At 45.7% G+C, this 16,185-nt stretch overlaps 1 protein-coding gene across 1 annotated transcript in view; it reads right to left on the bottom strand.

The window, feature by feature from the left end:
* drd3 (dopamine receptor D3) overlaps positions 1-16,185 on the bottom strand; it is a 62,171-nt gene that overhangs the window by 18,406 nt on the left and 27,580 nt on the right. The gene's annotated exons all lie outside the window — the stretch shown is intronic.

Here is a 16,185-nt window from a genome sequence, read left to right as displayed (position 1 = left end):
CTAAACAAACTCTCAACCTGTGCAGCAGCTTTGAGTGCCCTATGGACATGAACCCCAAGATCTCTCTGATCCTCCACACTCCCAAGAGCCTTACCATTAATATTATATTCTGTCTTCAAATTTGACTACCAAAATGAACCACTTCACACTTATCTGGATTGAACTCCATCTGCCACTTCTCAGCCCAGCTTTGCATCCTATCAACGTCCCACTGTAACCTCTGACAATCCTCCAGACTATCCACAATACCCCCAACTTTGTGTCATCAGCAAACTTACTAACCCACCCTTCTATTTCTTCATCCAGGTCATTTATAAAAATCACAAAGAGGAGGGGTCCCAGAACAAATCCCCATGGAACACCACTGGTTACCGACCTCCATACAGAATACGAACCATCTACAACCACCTTTTGCCTTCTGTGGGCAAGCCAATTCTGGATCCACAAAGCAAGACCTCCTTGGATCCCATGCCTCCTTACTTTCTAAATCAGCCTTGCATGGGGAAACTTATCAACTGCCTTACTGAAGTCCATATACACTACATCCACTGCTCTACCTTCACCAATCCTAATGCATGTGTAGCCTTAAGTTAACTTTGTGGGAAATTAAGGATGGTTCATCCTAGTGCCTAGTAAAGAGGGGTTTCAGTAGAAGAGAGAGAGAAGGCCTGCCAGGAGTTCACACCAGACAAAAATAGTATTGAGGGAAATGCAAGGCAGAAATGTGGCAAATGTTCAGAGAACAATTGCATAGTATCCTACATAGCTATGTTCCACTGAGGCAGGGAAAGGATGGTAGGGTATGTAATGTGCTGTAAGGTTTCACTGCTAATGTAATGGAATCTCTGTAATGTTTCACTGCTAAGGTAATGGCTTCTCTGTAGCAGCAATGTTTGGGTTATGACTAGAGATAACTGGGACTTTGGAATGTATGCTAGCCAATGAGAGGTATGTTGTTCTTTCTTGTGGGTCTGGGAGCAGGGACTTTGCGGATTTTGGTTGGCAAGAGGTGAAGCAAGAAGAGGCGAATGGAAAGAGTTGGTGGACCACAGGGTGGAGTGGACTGGGAGTGAGGGTCCGACAGTCAGCAATGCTCAGAGGAGGTCGATGGGGGATGACTGGATGATTCCGTGAGCTCCAATGTGCACCTTAGACTGTTTCACTGAAATGTGCCCTTTTTCTTTTTATTTTCTTTACTAACCCTATAGTCAGATTAAGATTTATAAGGTTCAATTGTTTAATTGCATACAGTGTACTGTCTGATATTTTGCAGTTTGTATTTGTAACTGGGCAACACATCACGCAGCATCCAGATAAACAAGATTTCTCAGTTTGGCTGGGCCAGAGGCTGTCTCACCCTAGACTAACATAGGCCGGTCAAACCTCAGGGTTACAATTGTGGGGGTATCATTCCGGGATTGATTCCGTTGGATGCTGTATGATGGCCCTGAGCATCGAACCAGTGGGCTGTGTGTTAAAGCCTGTGCTGGTATGGATGCTGGCGGGGTGAAATGCTGGTGCCCCTCCACGAGGTTACTGGTAACTAATGCGTGCCTGTTGAGTGGGGTGGTTATTCATACCCCGGATTAATTGTTAATTCAATTTTTGAGTATGGTTAAAGCTATTGGCAAAGTTGCAGTTGTAGTGCAGAGATTTGATAGGATGGCAGGCTCAGACCTTGTTTTAGTTCAGACTAGCACTGATGTAACGGCGGTGGAGCTGCCAGCGTCTGTCTGTGCCCCAGGTGAGGCAGGGCCATGGCCTGTCCATACCGTTAGTGAGGAGGAGAATGTAGTGGAGTGGGCCCAGTCACAAGCTGAGCTTCCTGTAGCTAGGGGCAGAGACTCCAAAGACAGGGTTCTATCGTTTCTGAGCAGTGAGGGGAAAGAGTGGTCGGATTTGGAATGTCTAGTTAGTCCCCGTCCCCCAGTGAAAAATGAGACTTCTGAGGTAGTATCCACACTTACTTCTCTGGCGTAAAATTGGAAAAATACCCAGGTTCAAAGTCCCTGCTTTGGTAGGCTCCAGGGAAGAGGAGCATGAGACTTGGGTGGAGCAGACCTCTCAGTTGTTAGATGAGTGGCAGTTCTCTGATGATGTAATACAACAGAGATTGGTTACAATTTTGAGTGGGCTGACGTGGTGAGAGCTGTGAAAACACACCAACCCTTAGCTAGCATTGCCGATTATCTGGGTGCATTGGAGAGCGCTTTTGGTATAACAGGGAGCGCAATGGGGTTTCAGAACGTGTGTCAGGAGAGGGGGGAGAAGCTTTCTGCTTTTACTTTTCAGTTAGAGAGAGAGCTCAATCGCTTGTGGCGCAGAGGGGTCATTCAGGTAGCTGAGGTGGATCAGTTAAGAATGGACCAGATAGCCAGGGGTGCCCAGTCCCAGGAGCTGATTGGTTGGGGTCTCTGACAGTCTCATAAGATGCACCCCCCCCCTCCATCTTTTGTTGAGCTGATCAGAGAGGTACGGGAAGAGGAGAGCGCAGCAGAGGCATGGGAGGACTCAGTCAGCAGGGTACTGTCCTCAGTAGTAGTCCAATGCGGTGAAGTGACCACGGATAGCCTGACCCAGGGAACAGTAGAGGACATTGTGGCAGAGTTGCGAATTGAGATGTCTTGGCTGTTATCAACGAGTGTGACCCCCCCCCCCCCCATATGATGGAGCTGATGGGGGGGGGGCGGATTCCCCAAGGGGACGAACAATGCGGAGGGTTGCTAGCAGCCAGTGTCACACGAGGAGAGTGAGCCCCTAGGTACATAAACAGAGAGTTGTTGGGAAAACTTAGTCATTAGGAGACCCAGGGAGGGAAAGGCCTGGTGTCTCTGGGGGAACACGTTCTCAGCAATATACCAAGGAACTCCCGAAAGCGGAAGACCCTATTCCTGAAGGTTTAGTGGGACCATGCTTCAATGTGTCGCTATGGATAGAGGGTATTTATGCTAGAGCCATACCCGACATCGGGTTGCAGGCCACGTTGTTATACCGTTCGTTTTAATACCGGTATCTAAAGCATTTACCATTGTCACTACTCAGGGCACTGGAGATTTGGGGCCTTAGTGCTAGCGATTATCCATACGATGGTTATTTGTCAGTGAAGTTGGAGTTTTCGGAGGCCGATGTGGGTGTGTCTGAGGTCCTTGATACATTAGTGTTGGTTTGTCTGGACCCCGTTGAGAAGGGTGGTGTTTCTATTCTGTTGGGGACCAACAACCCTCTTGTGAGGAGGCTCATGGGGGCCTGCAAGAAGGCTGGTGAGAGCTTTTTGGGGACAATGTCTGTGCACCCGGTGTTTTGAGTTGCTTTTGAGGAAGTGCGTGGCTGCATCAGACCAGATACCGAATTTAGACGAGGCCAATGGTGGTACGACCTGGGGAAGTAGTGAGAGTGATGGGGACGCCCAAATTTCTTGAAGCGTCTGAGGGCCAAGCCCTCTTAGTAGACGCTCCGTGAGACCACTAGGGCGGAGTTGGGATTTCCTGCTGGGCTACTGGTGAGGCCCGACCTGCAGAAGCCCTTGGTTGTACAGGCGAGCAGGAGGCAGTGATTGTCAGGAACACCATGAAGACGGAGGTCACCTTCAGGCAGGGGATGCCCCTGGCGCATCTGTTCCTGGTGACGGTAATGTCTAGTGTCCCTCTGAGACAGCTCTCTTGTCCCACTTGCAGAGTGTGGAGCCCCTGAAACTGGTGTGTATCAATTTCCTGTTGATAGAACCCGGTGCCAGCAACTCGTCGAATGCCTTAGTCATCATGGACCACTACACCTGATATGCACAGGCGTTTCCTACCAAAGACCAGAGGGCGTCCACGATGGCCAAAGTGTCCTGGGAGAAGTATTTCATTTATTATGGCCTCCCTAGGCAGATACACAGTGATCAGGGACGGGATTTTGAGAGCAGACTCATCCATGAGTTACTGGGCATGCTTGGAGTTGAAACGTCGAGGACCACACCCTATCACCCGCAGGGTGATCCCCAGCCCGAGAGGTTTAATTGGACCTTGCTAGACGTGCTTGGGACCCTGGAGATCAGCAAGAAGAGCAGGTGGAGTCACAACTGTACACGAAATGAAGCTACTGGGTACTCACCATATTATCTGATGCTTGGGTATGAGGTGAGGTTGCCCATTGAACTTTGTTTTGGGACTGATGAATGTGATTTACCACTGAAAACTTATCTGAAGTATGTGTCCTGACATGAGAAGAGAGCTGAAAAGGGCTTATGAATTAGCTAGAGTGGCAGCTGCCAAGCAGAATCAAGGAAATAAGAGGAGGTATGATCAAAAGGTGAGGTTCTCCCAACTCCTGCTGGGAGACAGAGTTCTCATAAGGAATTTAGGCTACCTGGAAAGCATAAATTGGCTGACTGCTGGGCAGCTACGCCCTATGTAGTGGAGAGTCAAATGCCAAACCTACCAGTTTTTCAGGTGAAACCAGAGGATGTGGATGGGTCCGTCAAGATTCTCCATCGGACAAGAGGTGCAGGTAGACCCTGAGCCCGACTTGGAGCCTACAGCTAGTTATAGGACTCTACGGAAACACAGGGCGACTGCAGGGCCTATAGACAGTGAGGTTAGGCTGGCCCTCAACCCTGAGAGGGATACTAATTCGGAGGATGAGGACCTGGATGTGTGGTATATGCTTCCTTTTGCTAACTCCCCATTGATTGAGTAAGAGACTCCCATCCCTTCTCCCGCTGAGTCAGGTGGAATTGGGCGGGGCGGGGGGAGTTGCAGCCTGGGTTGCAGCGGGGCTCTGCAAGGGATGAAGTGGGGTTTGGTCATGGGACAGAGCGGTCTGAGATGCAGGTGGGCATGAGTGATAGGCCGGGAGAGGCCTCGCCAGGTAGACCGGAAGTATCCCCAATAGTGTCTGAACCTGAAGAGTTAGGTTGGGGGTTACAGAGGTCTCAGAGAATTAGGAGACCACCAGATAGGCTGGCCTATGTAGCACCGGGGGAACAGAGTGTGACCCCTACTGTTTTGGGGACCTATGTCACTGCTTTTTACACCTGGATTGGACTTTGTGTTTTGCAGGAAGGTTTGGTGAATTATCTCAATGTCATGAGGACATGACTAAATTTGGTGGGGTGAGAGAGTAATGCGTTGTAAGGTTTCACTGCTAATGTAATGGTCTCTCTGTAGGGGGAGGAGAAGATGGCAGCGTGACGCAGCACGCGCGGCCTCTCCGGTGAGTGATATCTGTATTTGTCAAGTAGGATGCCGTACACAATCCTGATTTGATGGAGACAAATGTGAGAAGCACGGAGAAACATCTGGAGAAACTTCTGAAATGCCTGCTTCGCTGCCGCTGCTGCTGTGCGATCGAGAATCTCCGGTGGAGAAGGCCCTGAGTTCTCGGCTTTGCCTGATGCCTGGCAGCCGGGGCTGGGGTTGAAGCGCTCGGCAGAGATGGTGTTTGGTGCTCGGTGTCGGAGGGCTGGTTGGAGGCTCGAAGTTTTCGGACGGACTCAAGAGTCGGCTGTGGTCGGGTGCTTCCAGGGTGCTGCATCGGCAAGCTTGCGGCGCTTGAGGTTCATGGCAGGGAGAGTTTCTTCCTTCTACCGTCTGCGTGAGATGATGGGACTTTCAAGACTTTGAGACTTTTTTTTTTTACCATGCCCATGGTCTGTTCTTTATCAAATTACGGTATTGCTTTGCACTGTTTTAACTATATGTTATAATTATGTGGATTTTGTCAGTTTTTTTAGTCTTGGTCTGTATTGTGTTTCTGTGATATCACACTGGAGGAACATTGTATCATTTCTTAATGCATGCATTACTAAATGACAATAAGCGAGGACTGTGTGTCCTCATAATCTAAATCTAATCTAATGTTTCATTGCGAAGGTAATGGTTTCTCTGTAGCAGCAATGTTTAGGTTATGACTAGAGATTATGGGGGCTTTGGCATGTATGCTAGCCAATGAGAGGCATGTTGTTTTTTCTGGAGGGTCTGGGAGCAGGGATTTTGCGGTTTTTAATATCGGTATTATACTGGTATAATACTGGTATTATAACATAAGAACATAAGAAATAGGAGCAGGAGTAGGCCATCTGGCCCATCGAGCCTGCCCCGCCATTCAATAAGTCCATGGCTGATCTGATCATAAACTCAGCTCCATCTACCCGCCTTTTCCCCATAACCGTTAATTCCCTTATTATGTAAAAACCTATCTAACTGTACCTTAAATATATTTAGTGAAGAAGCCTTAGCTGCTTCCCTGGAAAGAGAATTCCACAGATTCACCACTCTCTGGGAAAAACAGTTTCTCCTCCTCTCCATCCTAAATCTTCTCCCCTGAATCTTAAGGCAATGTCCCCTGGGTCTAGTCTCACCTACCAATGGAAACAACTTTCCTATTTCTATCTTATCTATCCCTTTCAAAACTTTGTATGTTTCTATAAGATCCCCTCTCATTCTTCTGAATTCCAGAGAGTATAGTCCCAGGCGAATCAATCTCTCCTCATAAGTTAACCCCTTCATCCCTGGAATCAACCTGGTGAACCTCCTCTGCACTGCCTCCAAAGCCAGTATATCCTTCCTCAAGTATGGAGACCAGAACTGCACACAGTACTCCAGGTGCGGCCTCACCAGTACCCTGTATAGTTACAGCATGACCTCCCTGCTCTTGAATTCAATCCCTCTAGCAATGAAGGCCAACATTCTGTTTGCCTTCTTAATAACCTGCAGGCCAACTTTTGAAGACACGAATGGAAGGAGTTGGTAGACCGCCAGACGGAGTGGACTTGGAGCGAGGGTCTGACGGTCAGCAACGCTCGGAGGAAGTCGATGTGGGGGGGGGGGGGGTCGAATGGACGATTCCGTGAGCTCCAACGTGTACATTAGGCTGTTTCATTAAAATGGGCCCTTTTTCTTTTTATTTTCTTTACTAACCCTATAGTCAGATTAAGAATTATGAAACACACATACAAGTTGCTGGTGAACGCAGCAGACCAGGCAGCATCTCTAGGAAGAGGTGCAGTCAACGTTTCAGGCCGAGACCCTTCGTCAGGACTTGGCCTGAAACGTCGACTGCACCTCTTCTTAGAGATGCTGCCTCGCCTGCTGCGTTCACCAGCAACTTGTATGTGTGTTGCTTGAAGTTCCAGCATCCGCAGAATTCCTGTTGTTTAAGAATTATGAAGTTCAATTGTTTAATTGCATACAGTGTACTGTCTGATATTTTGCGGTTCAGATTCGTAACCGGGCAACACATCACGCAGCATCCTCACAAACGAGAATTCTCAGTTTGGCTGGGCCCGAGGCTGTCTTCCCCTAGACAAACCTATGCTGGCCGAACCTCAGGGTTACTGGTAAAAGATGGTAGGGTGTACAAAGGATGTGGAAAATCTAGTTAAGAAGAACCGCTTACAAAAGGTTCAAGAAACTAGGTACTGATAGAGTTCTAGAAAATTACAAGGTTGCCAGGAAGGAGCTTAAGAATAAAATTAGGAGATCTAGAAGGGGCTACAAGAAGGTCTTAGTGAGCAGAATTAAGGAAAACTCCAAGGCATTCTACAAGAGGATGAGCCATGTGAAAATAGGACCAATCAGGTGTAATAGCGGAAACATATGCATGGAGATGGAGGAGGTAGCAGAGGCACTTAATGAACACTTTGCTTCAGTACTGTCCAGGGAGAGGGACCTTGGCAATTGTGGGGATGACTTACAGTGGACTGAAACGCTTGAGCATATAGACATTAAGAAAGAGGATGTGCTGAAGCTTTTGAAAAGCATTAAGTTAGATCAGTCACTGGGACGAGATATACCATACGTCAGGCTACTGTGAATAGCGAAGGAGGCGAATGCTGAGTCTCAGGCGATGATCTTTGCATCATCAACAACGACGGGAAAAATACCAGAGGATTGGAGGGTTGCAAATGTTGTTCCCTTGTTCAAGAACGGGAGTAGAGATAACCCAGGAAATTATAGACCAGTCAGTCTTACTTCAGAGGTGGGCAAGTTGTTGGAGAAGATCCTGAGAGGCAGAATTTATGAGTATTTGGAGAGATATAATCTGATTAGGGATAGTCAGCATTGCTTTGTTAAGGGCAGGTTGTGCCTTACGAGCCTGATTGAATTCTTTGTGAGGATGTAACAAAGCACATTGATGAAGGTAGAGCAGTGGATGTAATGTCTTGCTAATGTAGAGGAAGCTGTACCAGATACAGTAGATGACACTATCAGACTTGCAGGTCTGCTGCCTTGCTGCCTCACCTGGAAGGACTGTTTGGGGCCCCGAATGGCCCTGAACAGAGGTGAAGAAGCCGGTGCTGGTAGCACTTGTCCCGGTTGTAGGGTAAGGGCCAAGAGGGAGATCTGTGGGGAGGGATTAATGGACAGGGTAGTCACAGAGAGGGCGATCCCTGTGGAAAGCGAAGTGTGAGGTGGGAGAGAAGGATGTGTTTAGTTGTGGGATCCTGTTGAAGATAGCGAAAGTTGCAGAGAATGATGTGCTTCATGCAGAAGCTAGTGGGGTGGTAGGTAAGGACAAGGGTTCTCTGTCTCTGTGTTGGCAATGAGAAGATGGGGTGAGGGTGATGGAGAAGGTGCGTGGAGAGCAGCGTTGATGGTAGAGGAAGGGAAAAAGTAGGACATCTTTGATGCTCGAGAATGGAAAACCTCGTTCTAAGAAGAAATGGGGTGGAGACAGAGGAAATGAGAAAAGAGAATTGCATTTTTACAAGTGACAGGCTTGGCAGAGGTAAAGTCAAGATAGCTGTGACAGTCAGTAGGTTTATAAAAGATATCAGTAGACAATCTGCCTCCGTAGATGGAGACACAGAAATCAAGAAAGGGGAGGGAGGCGTCAGAGATAGACCAAGTAATTTTTGAGGGCATGGTTGAAGTTGAGGTGGAGTTGCTGAAATTGAAGAGGTTATCATAGGTGTAGGAAGTAGCACGAATGCAGTCATCAATGCAGCACAGAAAGAGTTGAGGAGTGTTACCAGTGTAGGCTTGGAGAACAGACAGTTCTGTGTAGCCGACAAAAAGACAGGTGGTGGAGGAGAACTGGTTAGGCCTGTTGTTTAGTGTGAAGTGGAGGGCTTTAATGCCTTGCTGATTGCTATAGAAGTGTACAGGGATTGGATATTCGTAGTGAAAATGAGGCAGTCAGGGCCAGCGAACTGAAAGTGGATGAAGGGATTAAGAGCATGTGAAGTGTCACGGGTGTAGGTGAGAAGGGCCAGAACCATGGGAGTTCAACATCTGCAGGATCTTGTGTGTAAAATTAGTGTTTCAGATTCTCCTTCCATTATCCAGGGAGGCAAACACTCTTTCCAGGCACAATAGACACCTCTCTGTGAGCATTAGCCTATACTGTGTCATTCTGTTTCTGTTCCTCACCTTATTTCAGACAGTCCATTGTTTTCTTTACTCCTCACCCTTAAAACATGTTTGCTTTCTAACTGTCTTGGTTCTGACTTTGACTGAAAACATTGTCTATTTCTTCCTCCCTAGATGCTGCCTGACCTGTCAAGATGGTTTTGGCATTTATTTCACCCTTCTCGCATGACAGTTTATTGCTTTTCAGGTTCTGCAACCGTATTTTCTTGGGTGAGTGGGGGCTCTACAATACACCTGGGTTTTGTTCTTAGCTTTTGGTGTTTGAAACTGTGTGCTACCAATCAGGTATTGATTTATTCAATAATGAAATGTATAGAAAACATGACTACAGAAATGATAGCTTGATTGTATCATATTTGGTTGAAATGGAGCTTTCGGTCTTAAATTGAAGCATTTCAAATACCAAAAATGATTATATAAATCCTTAAGCAACATAACATTCTAGAAAATTATTGGCTACCAGAAAACATTCTGTATGAACAAGCCAGTTCATTTAAGGGAAAATTGTGTTGTATTATGAGAATAAAGAGGTGAACTTAAATCTATCATAACATTCAACTTTTAGGATACAGATTCAGTACTTGGTAATTTCTCTCCGTATCAGTGTTCGCAGAGCATCAAAGCTGATTTAATGCCTCTTCTTATAATTTATATTGAATATTTATCATCTTGTTTTTCCAATTCCCCCATCCTTACCTTGGTTCACTTACGAATAATTCATTCTATCTGCCGACAAATGTTACTTCCAGCCTCTCACTATGCAATCATTTTCTCCCATTATCTCTCTAAATCCTTTCACCTTCTATTACATCTCCCCTTAACCTTCTCTACCCTGGTGAATGAAACATTTGCTTAAAATTTCCTGATCAGCAAAGAAGTAGCACATAAAGGCAGAATTTAGGAGTGACTTTTCCCACAAATAATTATTAAGGGAAGAATATATTACTGTAGTTGGCTTGTGAAGCCATTACATTTATGAATGAATTAGAGAAAGACATGAAGGAAAAATATTCAAGGGTATGAATCAAGAGCAAGTGAACAGAATTAAAATATCAATGGTCCAAAGCACCCACTGTGTTTCATGCTGTTTGTTTGATCTGGCTGAGTTGATAAGTATATGCTTTGTTACAATTTATTTTAAAAGGAGGGCTGCTAGAAGAACTGAGGATCAAAAAGATTGCCACATGTTTTGATATTTTCTTGATATGAAGGTCTTTTCGGTCTGTGATGTATGCTCAAGTCTGGCAGCCCTGCTGTTGGTCGGAAGGTTTGCTCTTTTGAGAGGTCTGTTTCAATCTGCTACGTGAGGTTCAAATGGAGACGCTCCTGGTTCACTTGTGGCTTTTCCTGATCTAACTTCAGCTCTACTTCTCAGGAGACTGATCAAAATCAACACCTTAAAGTTGGTCCGGATGTTATTGAAATCTGATTGCTTCCCTGAAATTTCACTCTTGGACAATATCAGACAGGTCTGCAGGAGGATGCTGTTTGGCGGTTTTACGGTATGTGCCTACGTGCAGCAGCACCAGCTAAACCCTGACGTATCATGTTCGCTAAAAGAACAGAAGTGAAATAGTAAACTATTTGATATGTAAATATTGAGCAACACACACAAAATGCTGAAGGAACTCAACAAGTCAGACAGCATCTATGGAAGGTAATGAACAGTCATCATTTTGAACCAAGACTCTAACAGGAAATAGCAAACTGTTTCTTTCTAGTTCCTACTTCCTATATTCAATTTTTATGAAGCATTGTTTGATCAGAGCATTAAAATGTGCATGTCAATATTATGTCCTGCTTATTACTAGTTTACCTCTATAGAGGGAAAAAAAACATCCTTTTTAGCCGCAATTCTACTTGAACCATTAATACACCCAGTGGCTTCTTTATTAGGACCCTCCTGAACCTAATGTTCATGGTCGTCTGCTGCTGTAACCCACCCACTACAAGGTTCAACATGTTGTGCATTCAGAGATGCTCTTCTGCACACCACTGTTGTAACGTGAGGTTATTTGAGTTACTGTCACCTTCCTGTCAGCTTGAACCAGTCTGGCCATTCCCCTCTAACCTCTCAGATTAACAAGGTGTTTTTGCCCACAGAACTGTCGCTCACTGGATTTATTTTGGTTTATTGTACCATTTTCTGTAAAATTTAGAGACTGCTGTATGTGGAAGTCCCAGGAGTTCAGCAGTTTCTGAGATACTCAAACCACCCTATCTGGCACCAACAATCATTCAAAATTCAAAGTACATTTATTGTCAACATATGTATGCTAATTACAACCTTGAGATCTGTCTCCTTACAGGCAGCCACAAAACAAAGAAACCCCAATAGAACCCATAAAAAAGTGTGGAAAAAAGCAAACAAATCATGTAAACAATAAAAAGGAAGCAAATAACATTCAGAACTAAAGTTCACAAAAGTGAGTTCATGATCACAAAGCCAATCACAGCCCTTCCAGGACCCCGTTAGTTGCAGGACACAGCCTGAGTTCAGCGCAGAGATGAGTAAGCCTCGCCAAGCAGAGAGCTGAATGTCCTGACGAAGGGTCTCGGCCTGAAACGTCGACTGCACCTCTTCCTAGAGATGCTGCCTGGCCTGCTGCGTTCACCAGCAACTGTTATGTGTGTAGCTGAATGCTGGTCTGTCCCTTGCCTCTGGCCCTGACACCTTGACCTTTTCATCTGGGCCAGCACTTAAGGCATTCAAATACTGGCTTGCTCCTCGCTTCGTTATTGGACCCAGGCCTTGCCACCTCAATTCTACCTCTCCTCAGATCGGTCACTTTGTATCGGCTACAAGTCCGCTTCAGCAATGGCCAAACATTGGCTCGTTCTTCGCTTTCGGACCTAGGCCCTGCGTCTGAATTCAGCCCATACACACCACGCGGCAACCGCCCTGCTCCTTTGAGACTTCGATTCACACCGCAAAAATTCCAGGTCATACCGGAGGTTCAAAACCTCATATCTGAAAGTAAAGTTACAGGCTATTGTTTTCACTGTTCACTTTACAGAAAAAAGTGTGATTAATAGAGTAGCTAGTTGTTTTGTTTGCTGCTAGTAAGTTGTCACTGTGTTTCACCAGCACCACCTTAAACAGATCATACCATGGTCAAAGTAACTGAGATTACATTCCTTCCCCATTCTGAAGAACAACTGATCCTCTTGACCATGTCTGCATGCTTTTATGCACTGAGCTGCTGCCACCTGATTGGCTGATTAGGTATTTGCATTAACGAGCAGGTGTATCTAATAAAGTGAGCACTGGAGTATATTTTTAGGCATTGGAAGTGCACAATGAAAAGCTATAGGAAACCATAGAAACATACAGGATTGAAGATAAATTTCCATTCAGAATCTGCTTAATTAGCAAACCATGTGAAACCCATGTGCAGTCCTTCTAGTGGGTGCTGAAAACAAGTCCACAAGGAGTAATTGATAATGTGGAACTTGCCACATATACACTCTTGGGTTCAGAAGGAAGCAATTGGTGGAAATTGGTCATGAACAAGCCTTGGTCTATCCGGAATCTGCTCAGTATTTTCACTCTAGTAGATCAAAGGCAGAAGAATAGACTGAAGGATCTATGATCAGAATTCCTTTGATAATGATATTAACCTCCATCCCTCACACCAGAGTGTCTCTGCCTTATGGTTCTGCTGTGGTATTTTGTGCAATAGTAAGTACTGAGAGATCGGACGTGCAGACGTGACTGAGCAAGGATGTGATGCTGAGACTCTATAAGGCATTGGTCAAACCAAAGTTGGAGAGTTGTGAGCAAATTTGGGCCCCTTATTTAAGAAAAGATGTGCTGCCATTGGAGACATTCCAGGAGGTTCACGAGAATGATTCTAGGAATGAAAGGGTTAATGTATGAGGACAGGGTTCCCAACCCTTTTTTATGCCATGGGCCAATGCCATTAATCAAAAGGCCCCTAAACCCCACGTTGGGAACCCTTGGTTTAGAAGAATAAGGGGGAAATTTCATTGAAACCCTTTGGGTTATACAGAGTGGATGCGGGTGAGTCTAAGACCAGCAGGCACAGCCTCAGAATAGAGGGACGGCTATTTAGTACTGAGATGAGAAAGAACTTATTTAGCCAGATGGTGATGAATTTGTGGAATTCATTGCCACAGATAGCTGTGGAGGTCAAGACACTGAGTATATTTAAAACAGAGGTTGATTGGTTCTTGGTTAGTCAGGACATCAAAGGTTACCAGGAGAATCAGGAGAATGGGGTTGAAAGGGATAATAAACCAGAGCAGATCTGACGAGCAGAGGGGTCTAATTCTGCTCCTATGTCTTATGGACTTATGACCATTAACCACATCTTGGTAAATCTGAACACTTGGCTTTCCTTCTCCTACCTGCATAAAGGCAGATGCTAAAGAGCAAAGCTCCAGAGATTAGGGCAACAAAGAGGTTGTCGCTGGAGGCTGAGAAATGGCTAAGGGATTGCTTCGAGTAGGTGGACTGGGCCGTGTTCAAGCACTTATCTATGCATCTGAATGAACACACCATGGCTGAAATGCACTTCATTAAAACAGTTGTGGGTGAGATTCAGGGTCTTCTGCAACCAGAAGCCCTGGATGAACCATCAGATCGACATCTGCTGAGGGCCAGATCAGAGGCATTCTAATCTGGTGACCAAGAAAGTTACAAGATGTCCAGGTACAACTTCCGGAAAACCATCTCACAGGTGAAGTGGCAATTCCAGACAAAACTTGAATCAACGAAGGAAGTTTGACAGTTGTGGCGGGGCTTAAACACTATCATCACTTATGAGGTTAAATCAAGCTGCATAGGTGACAGCAGGGCCTCATTTCCAGATGAGCTCAATGTCTGCTATGCTCACTTTGATTGTCAAAACAGGGGGGAACCATCAGAAACTCACACAGCCCCTGATAAATCTGTGATTTCAATCTCAGAACTGACACGTGATCAGCCTTCAGGAGGGTGAACCCCAAGAAGCATCCGACCCATATGGGGTACCTGGCCAAGTGCTAAAGACCTGTGCTGATCAACTGGGTGGAGTGTTCACTGAGATCTTTAGCTTCTTGCTTTGGCAGTCTGAGGTGAGGTACATACCCGGTTCAAGCAGGCTTCAATTTTACCAGAGCCTAAGAACAACGTGGTAAACTGTCTCAATGGCTATCGTCCAGTAGCACTTACATCCACAGTGATGAAGTATTTTTAGAGGTTGATAATGAAACATATCAACTTCTGCCTGAGAAGTGACTTGGATCTGCTCCAGTTTGCGTACTGAAACACCAGGTCCACAGCAGATGCCAGCTCATCGGCTCTTCACTCAACCCTGGAACATCTGGACAGCAAAGAGGCATACATCAGGATGCTCTTTATCGACTACAGATCAAATTTCAATACCATCATCCCCTCAGAATTGATCAATAAGCACCAAAACCTTGGCCTCAATACCTCCTTGTGCAATTGGATCCTTGATTTCCTCACTTGCAGACCGCAGTCAGTTCAGATTGGCAACATCTCCTCCACGAACTTCATCAGCACAGGTACACCACAAGGCTGTGTGCTTAGTCCCCTGCTCTACTCAGTTTTCACCTTAGACTATGTGGCTAAGCACAGCTGCAATGCTATCATCAAATTTGTTGACGACACTAGAGTCATAAGCCAAATCTAAGTTGATGACAAACAAGCATATGGGAGAGAAGTTGAAAAACTGGCTGAGTGGTGTCGTAACAACAACCTCTTACTCAATGTCAGCAAGACCAAGGAGCTGATTATTAGGAGGAAACCAGAGATCCATGAGCCAGTCCTCATCAGAGGATCTGAGGTGGAGAGGGTCAGCAACTTTAAATTATTCCATGTTATTATTTCGGTTGACCTGTCCTGGGCCCAGCATGCAAGTGCAATTATGAAGAAAGCACAGAAGCACTTCTACTTCCTGAGGAGTTTGCAAAGATTCTGCACGACATCTAAAACTTTGACAAACTTCTGTAGATGTTTAATGGAGAGTATATTGATTGGTTGCATCACAGCCTGGTATGGGAACACCAACGCCCTTGCATGGAAAATCTAATGTAACCCTCAGTTGGGCTAGCGGCTTAATCTAGGGGATGACAGCCTCCAGCCCAGACAAACTTAAGAAATCTTGTTTGGGTGGATGCTGCGTGATGTGTTCCCCATTACAAATCAGTACCACGAAGTAACAAACAGTACACAAAACAATTGAGCTTTATAATTCTGAATTTGACTATAGGTTAGTAAAGAAACAAAAAAGGAAACGGGCCCATTCTCATGAAACAGTCCAATGCGCAACGTTGGAGCTCATGGTTCTGTCCATTTGTTCCCCGTTGACCTCCTCCGAGCGAAGCCGACCCTCGGACCCTTGCTCCAAGTCCACTCCTTCCGGCAGTCTACCATCTCTCTCCATTCACTCTTCATCTCTCCCCGACAAAAGATCGCGAAATCCCTGCTCCCAGACCCACAAGAAAGAACAATATGCCTCTCATTGGATAGCACACATTCCAAAGCCTCATTATCTCTAGCCACACCCAAACATTGCTGTTACAGTGAAACATTACCTTAGCAGTAAAACTGTACAGTGCGTTATGCTAACAAAAAGCAGTGGGTAAAACCAGTGAGCACATCTACATGGAGCATGGTCATAGAAAAGCAGTATCCACCATCAGGGACCCCCACCACCCAGGACCTGCCCTCTTCTATCTACCGCTGTCAGGAAGGTGGTACAGGAGACTCAGGGCTCACACCAGCAGGTTCAGGAACAGTTATTACCCCTCAACCATTAGACTCTTGAGCCAAAAGAGATAACTTCACTCAACTTCACTT

Source organism: Mobula birostris, chromosome 6, assembly GCF_030028105.1.
Source record: "Mobula birostris isolate sMobBir1 chromosome 6, sMobBir1.hap1, whole genome shotgun sequence".
Taxonomy (NCBI): Eukaryota; Metazoa; Chordata; class Chondrichthyes; order Myliobatiformes; family Myliobatidae; genus Mobula; species Mobula birostris.
Note: the sequence above shows the minus strand (reverse complement) of the source record. Positions and strands in the feature narration are given on the sequence as shown.